The sequence below is a fragment of the Podarcis muralis genome, chromosome 10 (assembly GCF_964188315.1).
Source record: "Podarcis muralis chromosome 10, rPodMur119.hap1.1, whole genome shotgun sequence".
Taxonomy (NCBI): domain Eukaryota; kingdom Metazoa; phylum Chordata; class Lepidosauria; order Squamata; family Lacertidae; genus Podarcis; species Podarcis muralis.
Window position 1 is genome coordinate 62005481 of NC_135664.1, and position 16931 is coordinate 62022411.

Below are 16931 nucleotides of genomic sequence, written 5' to 3' on the forward strand. Positions count from 1 at the left end.
TAGGGACACTTGGAGGGTCTGCTATCATGGCTGGTACTCATCAGTAGCCTTATAATCCATGGAAGCAAAAAAAACACATTATCCTAAAACAAAACAAAAACAAACCAAAAAAACCTGACATTCTTTCAGAACGGGTGGTATTTGCCACCTCCATTTTAAAGACTTCCATTTTAGAGTATTTTGAATTGGGGATAGGTAGCTTGTTCTTTCGCTTTTTAAAAAAGGAAGTGACAGTATACTTTTTAAAGGCTATATTAACATTGGCCAGAGTGCCATGTAGACAACTAAATGATAGAGTCAACGTTTCATTTTAGACCTCTGTTGCTGATCTGGAGAGAGGGCGGGGGCGGAGGGGCAGAGCACAGATGTGATTGTTAGTGCCAATTATGGTGTGGTATTGTGATCAGAGAAAGACAATATATGTGTTCAGCAAATCACTTAAGAACAGCTGTTCGTTTCGCAAAGGTCAGCCAAATAAAGAACAGGTGGGATTGCTGTCTTGCCACTACTAATATGGTACAACATTTATTCAATACCCTAAAGGTGAAAGGTGTTGTTCTTGCTGCCAGCTCACCAAATGTAGCTTCTTGTTAACATTGCAGATTCCAGTTTTATTTATTCTTACATCTGTAGCTAAAAAGAGGGGTGGGGTGTAGGAATAAAATCCTTAGATTTTTGATCATCACAAACCTAATCTTTATACTTTCATCACCAAATACCTGCTGAAATGGAAAATATAATAGGCTTTAGAATAATTCTATACTGTGAGCGGCGGCTGCAAAAGGTAATTCTGAGCTAACTTCATTTCCATGGCAATTTCCTAAAGTTTGTTTTTCTCTACTGGATCTTGAGATCTTATGCAAATGAGCTCTTCTTTGTCGCAAAATAAACTCCCTCAATTCCCATTCCACTAACTCGCAGGCTCTTGGGCAGCCTAACTGCATTTTGTGGCTTCCACGCAAGAACTTCCTTGCAGAACGTGTCTAAAATACTAAGTAGGGGCTTATTTAGACGTCCTCCATATCCAAGCATTTTTAAAATATTTTTTTCCTGGCGCTTTCCCCAGGAAAACCCACATTTTGCCACTAAATCAGAGTAAAAGAAAATTCTATTTCTGTTTGCGGGGTTTCCCAGGAAAAGGTGCTGTAACCACAGACAGACAGACAGACAGACAGACAGACAGACACACCACTGGGACAATGAGCTTTAAAGACCAGGCCTGTGTCTAGAAACATGGCGCAAAAGGAAGTCTGTATGAACCCATCGACTGTACACTCGGGGTACATTCAGACAGGAGGAATATTGCATTAGTTTTCCTCATCGCAATGCTGGTGCTTCCGTCCTACTGTCTAATATTTCTTTCACACTGGAGCACCTGTGAATTGGGGCTCTTTGGCCAATTTGCCAGCATGTCACACTAAATTTCATTCACATCAGTGGGTGTGGCATACAACAACGAATTGGCAGGTGGAGAAGATGGTACTGAGCTAAAGTACTGTTTGAGACAACAATCATTAGCTGCAGACAAAATATCATCACAATAACCAGGTTTGCTATAACTCAGGCAGACACCTGAATTCTCTTTGAATTTCCTCTACCTCCACAAGCTTAGAATTTCAGAACATTAGGCATTGATTTTTTAAAAAAAAATGTGAAAGGGCAACCCCAATTCTACACTCATAGAATCATAGAATTGTATAGTTGGAAGAGATCCTGAGGATCATCATAACACCAACATTTGCTGGCTGGTGGAACATGGGAGCATGTAAAGGATGTGATGACAGCCACAGAACTTTTCTCAATGTGGGCATAAGCCACTATTAGTGTGGTAATGAAAACCCTGCATTCACTCACTAATACGTTGGTTGTCGAACGCCCTAAAACTTGGACGTTTTGGCTCCTGAACGCCACAAACCCGGAAGTGATTGTTCTGGTTTGCGAATGTTCTTTTGGAACCCGAATGTCTGATGGGGCTTCCATGGCTTCTGATTGGCTGCAGGAGCTTCCTGCAGCCAATCAGAAGCTGCAATTTCGTTTTCGAACGTTTTGGAAGTTGAATGGACTTCCAGAAAAGATTTCGTCCGACTTCCAAGGTACGACTGTAACAGCGACATTTGACCAAAGGTGCAATTTCACCATTAAAAATGTCAGGTCGAACAGCAGCTATGCCCATATAAGGGTAAGTGTGGAAAAGACCAGGGTTTTGCTTGAAGAAGCGACTGTTTTGAGTTGGGGAGGGGGGGTCAGTCTGGATGATACCCTTCCAAAGAAGCTTGTAGTGAGTGCTGTCTCTCTGAGGATAAACCAGTTCCTTTGTCAAGCGGGTGGCTTTGGCTGGTTAGTCAAGTCCTGTACCATGATTGAGCATAACCAAAGAAATTGCTCTGTACCATAGAACAAACTAGGGTGGGAAGGTTATCCCACGCCCTTGTCTCATTGTTATAGAAGAGAACAGTAGCCAGAGCTGTATGTGGGTTGAGCTGGAAAGAGACTGGAAACTGGAGACACAGGGACATTTTTGCCCTGTACTGGACTTTGGGGATCCTCTGAAAACCTAAAAGACAAGCAAGATCTATGGGGTTATTAATGCCATGAGCCCCTCCATCCTATGCTCAGGTTGTATATCTGTGTAAATAATCCTGACCTTCATTACAAGCAAACTGAACCTAAATCAGCTCAGGAATCCCTGGAGTCTCGCAGAAATTGGAATGGCATGTTACTGTATTCTTCATGCAAAAAAGAAGCAATCGAGAATTCAATCAGGCCATTTTCTTGACCCATTGGTCATTAAAAACAGGGGCTCTGAACTTTAATTGCTCTAATTGGTAGACTAACAAATAATGGGCTCATTTTAATTAGTGAGATTAATTGGTGAGGGGCAATTTTAATTGTTGGGTCTGCAAGTTAAGGGCATGTTTGCCTATTCATTGAAAAACGGAAGAAAAATGGCACAAGCACAATGCAAATGTATTTGGTGTGAGATGGTTCATCATTTTGCATCAGTCATTTTTCATAAATGCAGAGTTACATTGTGTTTTATAAGGCAGCATAATGACTGGGGCAGTCAACAACTAACTAACAAAAGTCCTTCTTTCCTGTTGCTCATTCAAAATAAAGAGGGTAAATAATTTACTCTTCATTCATTCCACTGAAATGTATTGTTATATCTGCTCAGCCTTTTTATGCTACTGTAACGACTCTTCCTTTAAATTGGAACCGCCAGCCACCATTCTTCCATAAAATTAGCCTGACTCATTTCAAGCCGCAAGTGTTGTTCTAAGGAGAAACTGTATAGAGCAGGTGCCTTTGGAAGTGAGACAGTAAGGCACTGAGATCACATCCATATTATACTTTTAAAGCAGTAGTGTACAACTTTACATAGTCATGGCTTCCCCCAAAGAATTCTGCGAATTGTAGTTTATTAGGGCTTCTGAGAGATGTTAAAAAAGGTAAAGGACCCCTGACGGTTAAGTCCAGTCGCGAACGACTCTGGGGTTGCAGCTCTCATCTCGCTTTACTGGCCGAGGGAGCCAACGTTTGTCTGTAGACAGTTTTTCCAGGTCATGTGGCCAGCATGACTAAGCCGCTTCTGGCGAAACCAGAGCAGCGCATGAAAACACCATATACTTTCCTGCCAGAGTGGTATCTATTTATCTACTTGCACTTTGATGTGCTTTCGAACTGCTAGGTTGGCAGGAGCTGGGACCGAACAACGGGAGCTGGGAGTTGTTAGGAGGCCCCTATTCCCCATCACAGAGCTTTCTATGAAGAGGGATTGATTGTTAGACCACTCCAGGAACTGTGCCTCTGAGATGGATATAGGGGTCCCTTTCAACACTCAGCAACTTTAACAAACTACAGTCCCCATTATTTTTTTGAGAAAGCCATGAGTGTTTAAAGTGGTATGATACTGCTTTAAATGTATAGTGCAGATGGGTCCAGATTGCCAACCTGGCTGTTCTGTTTTCTTTCTTCCTTCCTTTCTTTCTTTCTTTCTTTCTTTCTTTCTTTCTTTCTTTCTTTCTTTCTTTCTTTCTTATTTTTAAAACAATTGAAAAGCATAAAGTGTTGCCTTCCAGAACAAATGCATGTACAGATGTTAAGTTTTGTATCCACATGGCATCAAAACAGACTTGGACAACCTTTTGCATTACAGGTTAATCTCACATCCACTGTGTATATGTCAATCTGGAACATCATACACACACACACACACACACACATATAAATATATGTATACGTGTGTGTGTGTGTGTGTGTGTGTGTGTGTGTGTATATATATATATATATATGAATGAATGAATGAATATATGATGGGAGTTAGAGCCCAATGAGATCTGAAGGGCCACAGATTCCCCATCCTTGTTGCTAAAGCTGCTTCCAAGGCAAGCCTGCCAACTCAACTCTCCTTTCAGGCAGGCTTTTTGCTGCTGAGGTTTTAGAGAGTAGGAAGTTTTGTTCTTTTATTTAATAGGTGGCTATATATTACAGGATTTATGTTGTTTTTACTGTTTTATGGAGCTTGAGAGCCACTCACAGTGGTTTTGCTATAATAAGTGGAATATAATTCATTTATTGTACTTAATAAATAAAGCACAGCTTCCCTGGGAGGCAACATAATAGGTGTTTTTTCCCTCCTGAAAGTTTGAATGACCGAGTGCAAATACGCCATTCTCGGTGCACCCTATTATGTGCATTTACACGAGCCATCCTTTGAACTGACTGGGCACATGTTTTCTTGTGGGTTGCCAGGGAACACGCCACATTTATTACTGAGTGTGCTCTGCTTCTTCCAGTTGTGAGACATAGAGGGAGAAATCTACAGGGTTTTGTTTCTGCATTACTTAGTTACCAGAACACAAGGAGGGCACAGTGGATGAAAATGCACATCTTGGGCAGGTAGCATGGTTACTAACCTGGCATTGAATCTCCAAAGATGGCATCTGCAGTCATGATGCTTCCTCTCTACCTAGCTCCAAACTTTCAAGTCTCATTCTGCAGTTTCAAAACTGCAGAACTGTCTGCTTCTCACACTCACTCCTGCAAAGTGTGGGTCCCTTGCTGGTGAATTGCCCATTCAAGAAAGTTGCCTCCAGACTGGCAACATTCTATGGGAAGGATTCAAGCATGTGCTGGATTTTTTGTTCGTACAATTGAACCAAACATGTCAAATGGCCAAGGAAAATGCGGACTGTAAGTCAGCAAGCAGCTGGAAGAAGAGGAGGAGAGGACAGACAGTGCAAAAACAGCTGTGAGTAGAGGGAGACTCTTTCCCCATCCTTTGGACCCACTGGGAAACTCCACAGACCTGCTGCACCTGGAACTGGGTGAGGAGAGCACAGCTGAATGAGACACAGTTTCAGGTAGCCAGAGGAGGCACCATCCACCTTGGGCCTCCCCATAAAGAGCAAGTCTTAAGTGAAGTCCTGCTGTTTCCAGGAACTGTTCTCATCGTGAGACTTTCATGGACGAGCTGAGAGAGCCAGTTTGGTGTAGTGGTTAAGAGCGGTAGATTCGTAATCTGGAGAACCGGGTTCGCGTCCCCGCTCCTCCACATGCAGCTGCTGGGTGACCTTGGGCTAGTCACACTTCTCTGAAGTCTCTCAGCCCCACTCACCTCACAGAGTGTTTGTTGTGGGGGAGGAAGGGAAAGGAGAATGTTAGCCGCTTTGAGACTCCTTCGGGTAGTGATAAAGCGGGATATCAAATCCAAACTCTTCTTCTTCTTGGACCGTGGTGAGAACTGAGAGGCTGAGAGGTGAGAACTCAGAGGCTGTGTCAGAAGGAAAATGAATTGAGTTATATATATTAGTAACCCTGCATTCATGTAGCAGTTTTATATGTGCGTCAGGATGCTGTCAGTGGCTCCCGGCTGGTTGCCCAGGAAAGTATAGAGACAAGGAAAAGTTTCATACCGTCTTTTTTTTATTATTTCAGTCTTTACAGAGAGAAGTGATAGAACCCAGCCTCTTGGATAATGGTGTCCCGAGTGAATCTCCACCCTGTCTCTCCCACTTTCTCATTCATCATTATCATCACCTCCTCTATGGGTGCTGCTAAGTGCCCTCTGTCTTTGAGCTCTTTGCTCTCCTACTTTTGAGGCTCACTGAGCTCTGAAAGATGGAAGGTTTCTAATGAATGCTTTCTAATGAAACTATGTCACCCAGCTGCTGCTGCTGCTGCTGCTGCTCTTCTCCCATGATTTCCCAACTTTCCCCCTCATCTGCCTCTGAGCTGTGACTTCCCGCAAACCCCTGTTGTAAATCTATGCTGTCTTCCTCTTCCTCCTCCCTGGAAGGGTCAGGATGGGGAGGTGGTCGCCACCATTCCTCCTCTGCCAAGTCCCTGACAATGTGACTGTGTATTTTTGTAATATTTTGTTTCGGTTGTCTGATGTTTCTTTTTTTGTACACCGCTTTGAGATATTTTAAATATATTGAGCATTATAGAAATTAAATCAGTCAACATCTGGAGGGCCAAAGGATCCTCTCTCCTGGCTTTATAGCTTGCTTGCAAATTCTTTCCAGTTGGTGGAAGCTGTATGGTACTTACAGTACCCATGATGGTCAATGTGCTCCTTATACAGAAGCATCCTTGGGGATGGTAGGGCTGGATCTTGACACATCAAAAAAGTGTTTCAGGAAAACATGTTGTAAACCTCAAAGTGGGAAATCACATTGGCAAAAGGTGCAACTCCACAGCGCCATCTGGTGTCACGGTGTTATAACGCTATTTCTTTACTAATGTAGCTGAGTCCAAAGTCTCCTGAACCCCCAAAAGGTCCATCAGGGATGCCTGTCCAACAAGCCTTCCTCTTGTCACTGGGGGATTATTACTAAGCATCTGAGAATCCCCAGGGTTCCCCATCACACACATTGGATGCTAATGTGCCCTTTGGCATTCTAGTCCCTGAAATCGCTCTAAGAGAAAACATTATTTTGCTCAGACTTCTTCTGCAACCACTCAGAAGAGCAATTACTTAGGATAATACAAGACTCCACACAATGGGTGTGTAGGACGTGGAACGTTTACCCTTGCCGAATTTGTCTCTTTTTCTTTGCTGCTACTGTTATTCATGTGCTGGAAATTTCCTTGACACAAATTGCTACTTGGTCCCTGACTCACAGCTGCCTTTTTTTAGTTTCAACTTGAGTCCTCTGTGCCACAGAATGACTTTCTGCTTTCTACCAAGCAGGCAACTAGCAATTAGTCAAGGGAGTAAAAATACTGGAATACAGCAAGCCGTCAGTAAGTGCTTTATTTTTACGACTGAAGAGCAACTACCACATTTTCAGGAGTGGGGGAATCACAGGAGGAGCTGAGACTTCGGTGCATTCAGGACAGAAGTGTGTATAAGGTTTATTGGGCATTTGGATCATAGCTGTCAACTTTCAGATTTGAAAATAAGGGATCAGCATCCTCAAAAATAAGGGATCAGCAGCCTCACCTGTTCCGGGGACAGTCTACGGGATATCTAACAATCCGGGATAGCAGCGGAAAGCAGCGGGAAATGGCGCTGGAATAAGGGAATTTCCCACCCATAAAAGGTTGACAGCTATGATTTGGACTTGTCTCCAAACTTTGGCCAGAGTGGAGGGCTCTCCAACCAAAGATTGACATTAAATGCATCAGTAACTGGCAACTAGACTGGCCAATACACAGAGGCCAAGTCTCTTCACTCTCCACCCCCTGCTCCTCCATCTTATGCTGTTGTCATTGCCCTTGCAAGCACATTCATCCATGGCTGAAAAGCTCCAGGCCGCCATATTGATTGTCTTAGGAGGGAATGAGAATCTTCAGCTAAACACAGGTGTGGGATAGTCCTTTCATCTCCAGTACTTCCTTTTCCCTTTGACTGCCAGCTGCGAGGAAAGGCTTGCCTGAGGCTAAAGAGGTTCCCTTTTCAAAGACACCAGAAGTAATTGGTAACTTTTCCTTAGGCTGGATTTGGCTCCTTTGAATTAATCCAGCTAACCTGCAGCCTGGAGTGGGGAGGAGCTATTTTATTTATTGCATTTGTATCCTCCACCTTTCCTCCAAAAAGCTCAAGGTTGCCTAAGCAATTCTTCATTTTGTCCTCACAACATCCTGGGGGGCCACATACCAGTGGTGGGGGGGGGGCAGGGGTGTGGGGGGGTGCTCCAGCATGTGCGCATGTTGATGCCAGCTGTGGGGTGACCACACCCACTTTTTGTCCATGCTTACCATTGGCATGTGGCTCCCATAAGCAACTGTAACATTGTGATGTGGCCCTCTGATCCAAAGAGGTTAGCAACCTTGAATTAAAGCACAGACAACTAAAGGCAGGAGGCAATCAGTGAGAAAAGCTTCCTGCCGACACAGAAGGGGAACAAGAAAAGTAAGGTGTTTGCATTTAAAGGGAGTGGAGTGATTTTTTAAGGTTTAAGTAAACATATCTGGGAAGGATCTCAAAGATTCAGGGTGCCACCTTAGTAAAGACCCTGCCCAGGTGTCACCTGCCTAACCTTTGAATAGGGAAGTACCTGGAGAATACAGAGAGAGAGAGAGAGAGAGAGAGAGAGAGAGAGAGAGAAAACAGAGCACAGATCTAGAATTCTAGGAAGATCATATGGGAAAAGACCAAATTGGTGAGGATCATAATATTTCCCATTAAACATTTAATGTTGCCATTATGGCCCCATAATGTTTTCCTTGCTTTGGGCTGATTTGAACCACAAAAATCTTCTTCTTCTTCAACTCATGCAATTTTGAGCAATAACATTGTCAATTTCAGTTGGTTGGAAAGCAATCACCCCCTAAGTAATGACACAATAAATCCATGCTATTATATCAGGACATCATGTTCTCCAAGTGGCGTGCAACCATTTTAGCGAGGCTATTTTGTATCAGGTTATTTGAGAAACAAGGGAAACAATTAGGCAGAATGCAGCTTTCACAGCAGGGATATAAATAATAAGTGGAACAGAACATGTTGTATCATCTGCACAGGGAAATTAGTAACTCTGGACACATTACATTATCAAGTAGCCTTATTTACAACCAAAAATAACAATTACGGAGATAACCGGGGTGAAATTAGTGGTATCATGGCTTGTTTCTGGCATTATAAAAGTCACCGTTAGTTTTGCTTATTAATCCCTCTCCGCAGGACATAAAATGCAGGAAATATATGAGATGGAAATAATTCAGTTTAGGCATGCAAATAGCTTGATCAGGTGATATAAAAGAGTAGGGGAAGGAACTCTCTAGTTTGCGATGTTGGTGAGGTGGGGGCGGGGGGCAGTCAATTTGAAACAACCGTTTCTAAATCCAGAAGACAAAAACACTTTGAGTCACACACACAAATTGGGCAACAGCAGTTTGTCTGCTTTCCCCCCAGTAATGTTTGCTGTTTAGTCGTTTAGTCGTGTCCGACTCTTCGTGACCCTATGGACCAGAGCACACCAGGCACTCCTGTCTTCCACTGCCTCCCGCAGTTTGGTCAAACTCATGCTGGTAGCTTCAAGAACACTGTCCAACCATCTCGTCCTCTGCCGTCTTTTCCAGGGAGTCTTCTCTTCCCATGAGGTGGCCAAAGTATTGGAGTCTCAGCTTCAGGATCTGTCCTTCCAGTGAGCACTCAGGGCTGATTTCCTTCAGAATGGAGAGGTTTGATCTTCTTGCAGTCCATGGGACTCTCAAGAGTCTCCTCCAGCACCATAATTCAAAAGCATCCATTCTTCAGCGATCAGCCTTCTTTATGGTCCAGCTCTCACTTCCATACATCACTACTGGGAAGACCATAGCTTTAACTATATGGACCTTTGTTGGCACAGTAATGTTTAGCTATGGTAAAATATGTGACATGACATTATTGCGTTGTTTGTTTACCTGCCTGGGCCTGGGCCACTACATTGTGTGGTCAGGAAACCTCATGAAATGATGATGGGATGTGAGGTCATGCATCTTGGTTTACTAAATATGAACGGGGAAGACAAAGGAGGAGGAGATCCGGAGGCCCTTTGGATCACAGCTGTGCACTTCCTTCTTCCCTTGCCTCCCTTGTTTCCCCTGAGTTGAATTTTAAATTGGAACTCTGCCTGGTTCCCTGTAACCTCACTTCTCACAGTGAGGGAACCACTAGAAGACCCTTGGAGCTGGACCTCAGTGTCCAGGCTGAATGATGGGGGTGGAGACGCTCCTTCAGGTATACTGGGCCTAGGCCGTTTAGGGCTTTAAAGGTCAGCACCAACACTTTGAATTGTGCTCAGAAACATACTTTAGCAAGCTACCTTATACACTCCCCTTCAATTACAGCTTTGTTCAGAGTTTGTGTGTGCATGTATTTGTCCGTGTCCATTTGGTTTAGGCTATATGAATTACTACCACGTTCATCCCTTTCTTCATTCCATATCCAATTAACTGCTGTGACAACAACTAATTAGAGTGGAGCTAGTAACTTTCGTTCTTCTTTTCCTTGCTGCCGATTAACTCAGCAGACAACAGGCGAAGGCACATCAAATAAGCTTCTAAGTCTAAACAATTATTTTCCTGTGAAACTCATATAAGGATAGCATACACAAGTCGGCTTCTTTTCTTCTCATTGCCTGCTCAGCTTCTTTTCTCAAGATGGTGCCAATTGCCATAGATTCAATGAGAAAGGGAGGTGAATCAATGCTTCATGTGGACTCTTTGCTCAGTGGCACATAGAGTGATCGATGCAGGGACCATGGCAGCTTAATATTTCAAAGTACAGTTGGGGAATCACTGCTTTTAATAAGCCATACATCTTGTGGGGAGGAAATATAAATTTATGGGACTCTTGTTTGGGGGATAAAAAAATAAAAATCAGCTGGGTGTCTGGGTTCAAAACACAAGGTTGAACACACTCTCCAGCAGTAGAGACGGCCCCAGTAGTACAGTTTAAACTTACAAAAGTCAAGCAGCACAGTGAAGTGTTATGAAAGTAGGCTGTTAAACCTTTTGTCCCATTTAGTCTGCTTGCAAAGCACTCCCCTCTTTCTGCCACTCTTGTAATGAGCAGATTACACACTGTTAAGTATGTTTAAAATGCTTTACTTACAAAATGTTACAGAGGTCAGATTTATGCATTTATCTGAGCGAAATAAGAGCAGCTGCATAAAATTTGGGCACCTAGAAATCAGAACCCTCTCTTGAAGCCAATTGCATCAGGGTGGGGGAGAAGTGGAAACTAGAAATTTTATCAGTAGGACATTGGATGTGTGTGTGTGTGTGTGCATGTGGAGAGAGAGAGAAAGAATATCATAAAATCATAGAACTGGAAGGGACCCAGGGGTTTATGTAGTTCATTCCTGGAAGACCATCCCTCATAAGGCTTGGTTTCCAAGCCCTTTATCAGGGTAATGCAAGGATAAACAAACTCTACTTCTGTCTGAATGGATCCTATTGTTGTCTGCCTTCCATGCTTCTCAAACTATTGGTTAGCCTGACCATATCAGCCAAATCCTAAATCCTTAGGGGTCAGTCCTCCGCAGATGCTGGTTTAACCAAAAGGCCACAATAGAATTGTACACAGCTACATATGTACACAAGGGACGTGGGTGGTGCTGTGGTCTAAACCACAGAGCCTAGGGCTTGCCGATCAGAAGGTTGGCAGTTCGAATCCCCGTGATGGGGTGAGCTCCCATTGCTTGGTCCCAGCTCCTGCCAACCTAGCAGTTCGAAAGCATGTCAAAGTGCAAGTAGATAAATAGGTACCACTCTGGTGGGAAGGTAAACGGTGTTTCCGTGTGCTGCTCTGATTTGCCAGAAGCGGCTTAGTCATGCTGGCCACATGTCCTGGAAGCTGCACACCGGCTCCCTCGGCCAGTAAAGTGAGATGAGCACTGCAACCCCAGAGTTGTCTGTGACTGGACCTAACAGTCAGGGGCCCCTTTACCTTTACCTTTACATATGTAGACAAGTTCTTTCCACATCCCTTGCACACACTCGGGCCTTTCCACCATCCTGTAAGGGAAACTGAGCAGAAATGGCAGAAAATAAATAATCATTACCATAAAAAAAAAAACCAGGCTTATTGCACGCTGATGAAAATCCAGCACTTTGATTTGTTCAGCATAATGCTTGGCTCTGCTTCACTGCCTGCCTGCTCTGGGCTTTGCCTCTCAGTCAAAGCAAAGATGTAATTGGAACTCTTGCAGCGACCTTGGTTGAATTCATTGGCCTCTGCTCTTGCTGGAAAGGGAGAGGATAATGAGAAGCATATTTCATTCGCGCGCAAGTAACAGCTTATCAGTTAAGTACTTAGGAGGTAGGTTAGTGTAACCCTCAGAGGAAGGAAGGGGTCGTCAAAAGCCCTCCCCTAACCTGGCAGTTTAAAGGTGCTTGTTACTGCGGATTGGGGAGAAATTCAATTCAGTTTGTGTTTGGAGGCAAATCGATCAATCTCATCCTTCCCAAAACAACATGCAAACTGGAAAAACAAAAAACGAAAAACAGCCATCCTTCACGATTTGCACCTGTTTGAATTTTGGCATGCAGTTTTCCAGCCAAATAATGCGTACCAAAATACATATACCAGGAGAAGTGTGGGGCAGCTACTGCCGCACCTTCCCTGGGGCTGCTGAAGACCTGCCTGCCCTGAGGGGGAAACAAAAGCCACAGAGCTGAGGCCAGGGAGCACACAGACCATCAATACCCAAATTCAAAGGCTGTTGTGGCAAAAGACTCCTCGTGAGAATAGAGTCTAATGGCAAGCTCTCATTTGTAGGCAAAATAGTGAGCTTGTGGCTTCCACAAAAGTGTGTGTGTGTGTGTGTGTGTGTGTGTGAGAGAGAGAGAGAGAGAGAGAGAGAGAGAGAGAGAGAGAGAACACACTTGTAGTAGAAAAAAAACCGAGGCAAATAAAAAAAGGGTGGTTCACAAAAGCTGGTCATGAAAAAAGAGAGAGAGCTGACTCACAGATGCAGAAAACAAAGTGGGCATCCTAAGTCACTCACAATAAAGAACAGATACAAAACAGATGCATTGAGCCTTGGAATTTATTGTTTCAGAATGCAACAAATAAAAGCCATTTCCCTATAAATCTGTATACCTGTGTTATATTTTGATTCCTAAAGAAGTAAGTCAACTACGACACTGCAGCAACGTTATCTGCCTTCAGGAACCAAACTGAGAGTTGTGGGCGGGGGAGATGTATGTTGACTTCCCCTGCCGATCAGGAAATTGCAAATTTTAGCTGCTGTCAAAAAGCTACCTGTCGATTTTGGGTCTCCCTCCAAGTCTCTATTTGCAGAACGGAGGAATAACCATATCCAGAACCTGCTAGTCCATGCCAGGCAGGGCAAAAAAACTGTGGAGGAGCAGGTTTGGTAATTCTGATGGGTTTCTCCCTGTTCCCTTCACTTGGTTCTCATGTGGTTAGATTCACATCACCAACTCCATGCCTGGCATCATTTTCTTCATGGTGTTTGGGTCCAGAGGAAAGAGGGAGCTGTGCATCCCACAGCTCATTCAATCCATGTTGGCACACCACTTTTTTGTCATGTGTCATTTTTCCCCTCCGTTGTGCTGTTAGAGGACCAGTAGTGGACAGATTGGAGAAGATGGAAATGTTTCAAACAAGGAGCCTTCAAGGACAGATCTCCCTCTCTGCCTGTGGACCTGCCTCTCCGTGGATATTCTCAGAGATTGTAGGACTGCACCCTCAGTCAATGGACATTCATCCTGTGTTAATCCTGATTGTGGGGTGCTTACAGCTCTTCCCATTAAACATCCACTCATCTCCTACTTTTCAATGGATTTCCACATCACTTTCAAAACCACAAAAATCTAATTCTTTCTTAAAAGTGGGTTTGTGGCACAGAACACAGAAACTTACAGTCTGAGTAGGCGTTTGAAGCTCTCCTGAAAAAATAATGACAATCTGGAGACATCCATTATGTAATTCCCTCATTCAGAACAATGATGGCTCTCTCTCTCTCTCTCTCTCTCTCTCTCTCACACACACACACACACACACACACACATTGTTTGTGGTTTTCTTCATCTTGATAATATTTTACTTTTCTTTACTTTTAAAGAAATAGATTCGTCTGGCTTGGAGGAGAATGCAGTTGGGCTCTGTGCTCCCCTCCCCTGGTACCCTGACTTGCAAGGGTAGCTGAATTTTCTGGAAAAGAGTCGAGGGTTAAGCAAGCCTGGTGAGGGAGGTGAGAGGATGGGCTTGGGGCCCAGATTAGGACTATGGAAAAACCGCTCCTGGAAGTTGTGGTGAGACCCACAGAAGAAGACCTTTGTCAGAAACACCCAGCTCCAGCCTTTGAGGAAGAACAACGTGTTTATAAAAGACTACGGATGGATTCACCAGTTTATCCAGTGGAGTCAGAGGCCTCTCTACCACCAGAGAGGAGATTTGTTGCTTCTACTCCAGCCTGCCCCACAGCGCCCCCTCCAGCCTGCTCCACAGCTCTGCCTTTGTCCATAAGCCAGTGCAAGAAACCTTCACACAGGGCTGCTTATTATCCCTATAATTTCACCTCAGACGAGCTGGACCCTGCCTGAGTCAGTGTGGTGTAGTGGTTAAGAGCGGTAGTCTTGTAATCTGGGGAACCGGGTTCGCGTCTCCGCTCCTCCACATGCAGCTGCTGGGTGACCTTGGGCTAGTCACACTTCTCTGAAGTCTCTTAGCCTCACTCACCTCACAGAGTGTTTGTTGTGGGGGAGGAAGGGAAAGGAGAATGTTAGCCGCTTTGAGACTCCTTAAAGGGAGTGAAAGGCGGGATATCAAATCCAAACTCTTCTTCTTCTGTAAGGAAAAGTGGTACAGATGTGATCCCTCCCCTCCAAAGCACTCTCAGCCAGTTTCCTTTAGCTTTGTGTCTGGATAATAAATTATTATTATTATTATTATTATTATTATTATTATTATTATTATTAATACCCCGCCCATCTCCCAGCCACTCTGGGAGGCTTCCAACAGAATATTAAAATACAATAGTTAAACATTAAAAGCTTCCCTAAACAGGGCTGCCTTCAGATGTTTTCTAAAAGTCTGGTAGTTGTTGTTCTCTTTGACATCTGGTGGGAGGGCGTTCCACAGGGCGGGTGCCACTACCGAGAAGGCCCTCTGCCTGGTTCCCTGTAACTTGACTTCTTGCAGCGAGGGAACCGCCAGAAGTCCCTCTGCACTGGACCTCAGTGTCCGGGCAGAACGCTAAGCTGGAGGCCCTGGTAGGAGCACAACGTCAAGCTGTGGGAACTGAGCTTAGAGCGAGGCTACAGGGACAGCCTGGAGGTGGAACCTGGGATCAGGCTCAAACTCTCAGGCAAAGGGACCTTGTGCAATTGGACCCAGCCAGTGGAGAAATGGTGTGGTGAAGCGGACAGAGGATCAGACAGAGAAACCTGGGTTCAAATCCCCAGTCAGCTATGAGGCCCCTCTCACATGGCTACAGTGTTCTGTTTTTAATGTTTGATGCTTTATTATATTTTATATATTCTGTAAGCTGCCCAGAGTGGCTGGGGAAACCTAGCCAGATGGGCAGGGTATAAATATTATTATTATTATTATTATTATTATTATTATTATTCCAAAATGTTTGGCTAATTAACAAGCCCCCTCCTCCAAATACAATAAAAATCTGAGTAAACTTTTCTAGCACAAGTTTTAGAAACAGGCCTCATTCAAGTTGTTTGGTCCTCTCATGACGTCATTCTGCAGAAAAGTAAAAATGTTATTGCTCTGCCATGTCTCAGAGAGATAATTCATGTAGATTCTGTTCTTGTTTTCCTTTGTGGTTCTCTAGATTTGATTTTCTTTCTTTAAAAAAAATAAATCCACATTATATTATACCAGCATAATCTGCAAAGCCATCACTTGCAGATAAAATAAAATGATGCTGGCATTAACGAAAGTATAAAATCCATAAACACATCATATCCTTTCAATCTTCAAAATCATTAAAGTGAAGCAAAGAGCCAAACACAAAATATCATTCAAAATGCTAATATTTCTCTTGAAACATTCTAGTTAAAATGGTGATTTAAATCCATTACAAAATGGTCCCAGGACGCTATCTATGCAGTTTTTATTTGTATTTATTTCTTCACTGTGTTCGAGGAACTTAAATGGGTGTGGAAAGTTTCAACCATATAGGGTTTGTTCCTGAAACTTTTAAGCCCATTTTCTATATTTGGTTCTCCATTGCCTTTGCTAGAGGTGGCAGAAAAATTCAGTCTAGAGCACATTTTAAATGCAAACTTCCCCACTTGGCAGTTTCTGAAACTATATGTGAACCTAAATGCAGCTATCCTTCAAAATGTGGACTTCTCTAAATATTGTGGTGCGATTCATAGAACTGCTTATGTTCACTAATATGTACAAGTGCATTATATTAAGAAGATTGGTTGCAAAAATGGGCACATGAGACAAAATTGCATATAAAATGTATATATTAGGAGAAATGTGCACTGGAGAGCCAGTTGCTTCTTTACGGTAACTTAAATTTTGTTGTATCTTGTAACTGTTAAAGTGAATTATATTTTTTTCAGATGTTATAAGCAGGGCCCGAAACATTTTGGCAACTGAGAAAAACCCCAGAATGGCTTTTCCGCCCACCAGGGAAGAAGGGATGAAGGAAGATCTACTTCAGGAATAAGGGTGGAATAAAGATCAACATTTGAATCTGCTGCCCCTATGGCTCCTGCCGCCTGAGGCAGTCGGTCACCTCACCTTGCCTAATGGTTGGGCTGGCCCTGGTTGTAAATCACCCACAGCAGGCTTCTTCTATTGAGAGATCACATGCAAATAAATCAGCTCTACAATTCTACGATTCTACGTTTCTATGATTTTACGACTGGAATATAAGAAACAGGAAATTCTGAAATTGACAGATTAAACCATCCTTTCTCTGCCCATGCTATTGTTATTCCAGTTTTGTCGTAACCACTGGTGGTTTGTATGTACAAAGCCAACTATATATTACAGA